The sequence below is a fragment of the Eumetopias jubatus genome, unplaced genomic scaffold (genome assembly GCF_037043125.1).
Source record: "Eumetopias jubatus isolate StellerSeaLion01/CBP00866 unplaced genomic scaffold, mEumJub1_p1.0 scaffold_5, whole genome shotgun sequence".
Classification (NCBI taxonomy): Eukaryota; Metazoa; Chordata; class Mammalia; order Carnivora; family Otariidae; genus Eumetopias; species Eumetopias jubatus.
Window position 1 is genome coordinate 83,080,202 of NW_028274811.1, and position 7,174 is coordinate 83,087,375.

At 35.5% G+C, this 7,174-nt stretch overlaps 1 non-coding gene across 1 annotated transcript; it reads right to left on the reverse strand.

The window, feature by feature from the left end:
* Positions 1-3,487: 3,487 nt before the first annotated feature.
* Positions 3,488-3,617, reverse strand: LOC114208767 (small nucleolar RNA SNORA63). Its single transcript, XR_003609132.1, has one exon. It is a non-coding gene; the product is annotated as a small nucleolar RNA SNORA63 (small nucleolar RNA).
* Positions 3,618-7,174: the final 3,557 nt, after the last annotated feature.

Here is a 7,174-nt window from a genome sequence, read left to right on the forward strand (position 1 = left end):
GGAATGGTGGACAGCCTCCTGAGGAAGAGATGTCATGGGTGGGGAGGCTGGTATTGCAGAGTAGGGAGGAGCCCAGTGGAAAGATCATAAACCCAAGAGCTTAGCCTAAGGAGGAGAAAATCCTAACCTTTTGGCAGATTGTAAAGAAAACTCTTTCTTGAACAGAATACCTTCTTCTTCAGACAGCCAGGGCACGTATTTTTTTATATCCTCACTGAGGGTACATAAGTAACCCAGATCAAATTGTATTGCAAAGATAAGCCACAACCAAAATGTATGAAAGGCAAAGGCAAAGTCAGTTTCAGTATTCCAGTTTAATAAAATAGAATTTTTTTAAAAAAAGAAGGTATACCGGGCGCCTGGGTGGCTCAGTTAGTTAAGCGACTGCCTTCGGCTCAGGTCATGATCCTGGAGTCCTGGGATCGAGTCCCGCATCGGGCTCCCTGCTCAGCGGGGAGTCTGCTTCTCCCTCTGACCCTCTTCCCTCTCGTGCTCTCTATCTCTCATTCTCTCTCTCTCAAATAAATAAATAAAATCTTTAAAAAAATAAAAATGAAGGTATACCACAAAAACCCTAAACTCAAGAAAAATGGCATGCGATCATTCTCAAAAAAATCCTCAAAACAAAGAATACATTAGAAATTAAGTGGAATATTTCCTAATGATAAAAATATCAATTCACTAAGAAGTCATGAAAATTCTAAACTGCATGCCCCTAATGTTTGAGAAAATTCTACTTTCATTTACCTAGAAAATGTAATATAATACAGAACTTTGGAATACACATTGCAAAAAAATTCAAAACTAAAGGAAGACATAGACGAATCCATAAACATATTGATATCCCTCTTTCAGTATTTGGAAGAATAAGAGACAGAAAATGTTAGTAAAGGCAAAGAGGGTTTGAACAACAGTATCAACCAACTTATAATTTACATTTAAAGAACATGACATCCAACAAATACAAAATATACTTTCTTCTCAAGTGCAAGTAGAGCATTCAGCAGGATATATACCTCACACTGGTCAAAACAAGTCTCCGTAAATACCAAAGGACTGAAATAGAACTGAGTATATTGTCTGACTACAATAAACTGAATTAGAAATTAATAAGAATAGTATGTTTTTTTCTAAAAGTCCCATATATGAGAGGGAGAGAGAGAGAGAAGAGAGAGAAGAGGAGGGAGGGAGGAAAGGATCGCAAGGCAAATTAGAATGTATTTCAAAATGGGTGGTAATATAACAAAATATTGTCAAAACTTACTGTACAGAGTTAAAGCAGTGCTTAGAGGGAGATACATAGATTGAGATGCTTAGATTTTTATTTTCTTCTTTTACCATCTCTCTAAAATACAAAGTGAAAAAGAGGGAAGAGAAATTAGGAGATAAGGGGTATTCTTATATATTTCTTCTCAGCAAAATTATTAGAGAATTCCCTTTTTGCTGGGTGTGTGTGTATCTTCCTCCTTTTTTGTCATTTAGTGGAATATAGTCATAATTGATGTTTTATTTAGTATTTTTTATTTCAAATATTTATCTAAAAACCTATTTTATAGGTTTTTATAGTTAATGAAGAACCAGTGTTTATTTTGTTTTATTTTTTTAAAGATTGTATTTATTTATTTGACAGAGACACAGCGAGAGAGGGAACACAAGCAGGGGGAGTGGGAGAGGGAGAAGCAGGATTTCCGCAGAGCAGGGAGCCCGATGCGGGGCTCGATTCCAGGACCCTGGGATCATGACCTGAGCCGAAGGCAGATGCTTAACAGACTGAGCCACCCAGGCGCCCCACCAATGTTTATTTTAGCCATGTACTCACAAACCACCTTTAGAAAAATCTTAATGTGATTTCATATTCATTTACATCATTTTTTCAAAAACAGAAAAAGTACAACTACCATCAAAGAATGTTGTGTAAACTTTTCCAATTTCTGCTCCAGGCAGAATTAATTAATATTAGCATTTACCATGCTCATTTGGTTTTGATTATATATATACATCCATCAGTATTTCAAAATGTTGTGTTTTAAACTTCATGGAAATGGTCTTAGTGAATATGTCATTTTGCAGTTTGCCCCTTTTTTGCTCAAAATACTGTTTTTGAGATTTAACATATTCATAAATAAAGCCACATGTGTGTTTCTTTAGAGAATATACCAGGGTCATAAATTATGTTAATATTCATCTCTACTTGAAATTGCCAAAAATAATCCTCTATTTCTTTGCTACTCTTCAGAATGTATGAATGTCTCAGATACCTATTCCTGATCAAGATTGCTCTCACCAGACCATTTCCATTCTGATGGATATGAAATAATTATTTTATTGTGGCATTAATTTGCAATTTCATGATTACTAATATATTTGGACTTTTCCTTGTTTAACCGTTCTGACTTCCTTTTCTGTGAATACTCTGTGTTTATCTCTTGTCATTTTTTTCCTATTGGATACTCTGTGGGTTTTTTTAAGACTCATTTATTTGAGAGAAAGAGAGAGAGCCTGCGCAGACTTGTGGTGGGAGGCGCAGAGGGAGAGGGATGGAGAGAATCTCAAGCAGACTGCCCCCTGAGCTCAGAGCCCAATGTGGGGCTTGATCCCATGACCCCGAGATACTGACGGGAGTCGAAACCAAGAGTCAGAGGCTTAACTGACTGAGGCCCCCAGGCGCCCCTGGATACTCTATGTTTTTTTATTTATTTGCTGGCATTTGTATATTCTCCAAACACTTCCTGATTATATATCTTGGGAATATTTTCTTCTAGTGTGAAGCTTATCTTTCTCCTTTCTTTATTTTTTGAATATAAATGTTTAATTTCATTAACTATTCCGGTGTCTGGAGGGTTTTGGTTTCTTTTCTAAGAAATCTATTCCTAATGTCTCAATGATATATTTTCTTCTCAAAGTTTTAAGGATTTGCTTTTGACATTTACTTTACTCCACCAGACATTTTATCTTTCTGTTGTTTAAGGAAGGGATCTAAATTTATGTTCTTCTTATATGAATAATCATTTTTTCACCAGCACTTACTAGCTAGTCTATCATTTTTATTCATTTACAGTACTACCTCTGTAATATATTGTCAATATAAGTGCAAATTTTTTTCTTTTTTCTATTGATCTATTTATCAACCCCTGTCTCTATCAGCTCACACTATATTAATTACTAAGGCTGCAAATGAATCTTCATATCTGATAAGAATTATCTTTCATACACTGTTCTTCAAAATTGTCTTTTTTGTTTTTTGCTTACCTGAGAACTTTTTTTTGTGTGTTTTTTTAATTTTTTTTTTTTAAAGATTTTATTTATTTATTTGACAGAGAGAGACACAGCGAGAGAGGGAACACAAGTAGGGGGAGTGGGAGAGGGAGAAGCAGGCTTCCCGCCGAGCAGGGAGCCCGATGTGGGGCTCGATGACCCAAGCCGAAGGCAGACGCTTAATGACTGAGCCACCCAGGCATCCCTCAAGTCAGTGTTTAACTTGGTAAACATGTCTGAGACCATGCATCCCTGGCTGCTAAGCACCATGGCGGACAGGGCTAGAAAGGTAACAGCTTTATTTTGAGCAGGGGCAAAGACAAGGCAGCACTTTACAGCTACATTGTAACTAGATCCTGCATCTCCCTGAGAACTTTTAGGGTCAGTTTGAAAGGTTCCAAAGAGCAGTTTCAGTTTTGAATGGAAATCAAATTTATTGATCAATTTGGGGAAAAATGTATATTTTCAGGCTATTGATTGGCCTTCCTTTATAAATTTTTTATATTTAGATCTCCTTATATATTCTTAACTAGTTTCTAATAGTTGGTTGCATCATTTTTAGGTTTATTTCTACATATCTTACAGTTTATTGTTATGGAGTATTTTTATTATATTTTAAATGGGTTATTTTGTATAAAATGCTATTGATATCATGTTAATTCTTGTGTTCAACAACCTTGCTAAATTCTCTTTTAAAATACTAGATTTTCTATGTAGAATTGAGGAAGGGTTTGGTGTAGATATTTTGTCCAAAAATAAGAACAATCTGGTTGGTTACTTTCCAATTTTTACGCCTTTTATCTATGATTTATCCAACAATTTACTTTGTTTTTAATGGAGGGTATGTCTAAATCATGAGGTTCGGTATCATCTTAAACTGTAACTTTCTCGATTATTGGCCTAAGTAAAGAAGAGGACCCAGTGCAGCTAACTGTACATCAAGAGAATAATGGAATGTTTTAGGAACAAATTACAAATTTCTTATTTTTAATTCAGACTTAGTTATCCTTGAAAATTTTCTCAAGATAAGAGAGAATGGTTGCCATTTGCAACGACGTGGATGGAACTGGAGGGTGTTACGCTTAGTGAAATAAGTCAGTCAGAGAAAGACATGTTAGTTGCTCAGTTTTAAAATTCTTACTTTCAACTTCTCTTGAAAATCAGAAGATGAGGCTACATTCCAGATGGCAATATTCTAGTGGATTTAAGTAGTGTTTCCTCTTCAAATGGAGCATGCATTCTCCTTTGTGCCATAATCCCAGCTACCACTTTTGGCTTCTTTTACACTGAGACAAAGTGTCACTTGCCTATTTTCATCCTAATTTCTGCTTTTATTTTTCCTCTCCCTCTCTTCACTGTGAGTTAAGATCTTCCCACATTTGCACTACTTCCTATCTGCTATATGCATTTGAGTGTTCTAACCTTCTTGTAGGGTTTTTGTTTTGTTTTGTTCTGTTTGTATGAAGTGTTTTCCTCCTACAAATCTCCTCTTTACTGAACATGGAAAATTTAATTCAGTGGCAATGTGTACCTTGTTGGAATCCACCGAGTTCTGAAATAACACATACTCTATCTATAACAATACGCATTTCCCCCAGATTCTCTTTCCTAGGTTTTCAATCTCATTTCACTGTGATTCAGTCAGTTTCTTTAACTTTTTAGTGATCTCTGCTTCTACGCCGCTGACTTGGCCAGAAATCCTGAATATGCTTTTGTCTCTCTGCCCTGGTTATTAGTGGTGACCTGGCAGATTCAGTTCATTCAAACAGAAGCTGCAGTTTAACTCTAAGCTGCATAAGGCTTATGCACCTGCTCTTCTGGGACCTGGACTCTGGTGTTCATCCCAGGTTGTCTCCTAGAATGTGAATCCATGGAGAACGGAATTATAAGGTAGCTTTTCTCTTGAGGTTATATAGTTTGACTCAACGTATTTCACACAAAGGAATTTTCCCATACATATAGTATTCACCTTAAATTTAATTTAACCCCATTATTCCCTTCAAATGTGTTCGGTAATTACTCTCTCCACTTGTTATTTATTATAACAAGTTATAGTGTACACACTATTATCATTTTCCTACTTTGTTGTTCTTTAGAACTTTCAAAAATCTTTAGCACCTTTAGTCTTGCTTTATACATTTTTTCTCCATCCTCTTTCTCATATTCTTATCAATCTTATCCATTGATCTTCCAGAGGTTCTTACATGTGTACACAGCTCTTGGATAATGAGATGCCAAGGCTGACCATAGAGACCCAGCATCATTCTGGATAGCCACTCCGAGAGGGCTCATTTCATCCCAGCTCTGTGATGTGGGGCTATTTACATTCCCTTCCAAGTAATAATGGGATCATTTCTCTTTCTCTGTGTCTGTACATTATTTTAAATCATTTACTAAACAAGTCTCACACTAAATAGCTTTTTTCTTTCCTTTTTTCATTCAATTACACTTTCTGACATTTATTAGTCAATGGTAAAGTATTTTTATTCTGTCTTCTCATGTCTTCTCACATGCTGACCACTTTATGTATTTTGTCATTCACTTACCATATATGCATTTTCCAGTATTATATGGTCTCCTGTGGCATGTCAAGCAACTAACAATTCATATTTTGTTGAGTAAGTTTTTAACTCAAGATCAGACTATGACAAATAATCTTTTTATAAAATCATAAATATTTTAAAGAAAAATATTCACTAGAACCTAAACTATGAATTTACATACCCTTGATTAATTTTTTTTGTTAAAATGATAGTTTCAGTTTTGTATCTCTTGGACTTACTCAAACATTTTAAAAACTGAAATGAATAGTGACTAACTTAAAAAAAGTTTGGGTAATTGAATCTTAAATTTGTAACATATTGGTATTAATTTAAATCCTATATTCTGTCCTTAATTAATATCTCAGCTGAAAACATCTCCTCCCTCTCCATTATAAATATTGTATAATACTATATGAGAATTTGTGAGCTTCTGTTAGGTTTATCACACTGTAACACAATCTTTAAAATACTCTTTTTGAATTCTGAAATATTTTAACACCAAATAAAGCTAAAACAATGATGACAAACTTATAATAACTAAATGGATAACTTACTTTCCTATTTAAAATCTAAACCAGGGCGCCTGGGTGGCTCAGTTGGTTAAGCGACTGCCTTCGGCTCAGGTCATGATCCCGGAGTCCTGGGATCGAGTCCCACATCGGGCTCCCTGCTCAGCAGGGAGTCTGCTTCTCCCTCTGACCCTCCCCTCTCTCATGCTCTCTCTCTCTCTCTCTCATTCTAGCTCTCAAATAAATAAATAAATAAAATCTTTTTAAAGAAAATTAAAATCTAAACCAGGCTACTCAGATTATTTTCATCTCTAACGTAAACACTTTTTAACTTCCTATCATGTGGTACTTGGTTATCTTAGAGCTCATCTCTGCCTGTGTGAACTTCCTTCAATATTCAGTTTTTAGTATGTAATTTCCCTTTCCTGAGACCTAGAAAATATTTTCAAGGAATATATAAAAATGTTATTGTCAATTTTAATAAATTATTGAGCAAGTTCAAATTATTTCATGTAAAATCATGTTAAGAAGAAAGGACCTCTGTAAAGAATTATGATGGTGGCTTGGTTTAGGAGGGCAGATCTGAAATATATGTGGAAGAAGTACAGAGGTAATAAGTACAATCTCTCTGTTACTCCCTACTTCCCAGGCTAAATGGTAAAGGGCACTGTCACAGAGTAATTTTGTGGAGCAAGGAGAAGGGACCAGACCAGCATGTGTCTTTTTCTATGCCTGTTATTTGCTGTCTCCGGCTATTCCATGTTCTCCTAGACACAAACTTCCTACTTCCTCAACCCCAGTGTGACAGGCCCATTTGTTATCAGTGACCTTAGTGAACATCCAGTCTAGGTCAGAGATTTTCCACTT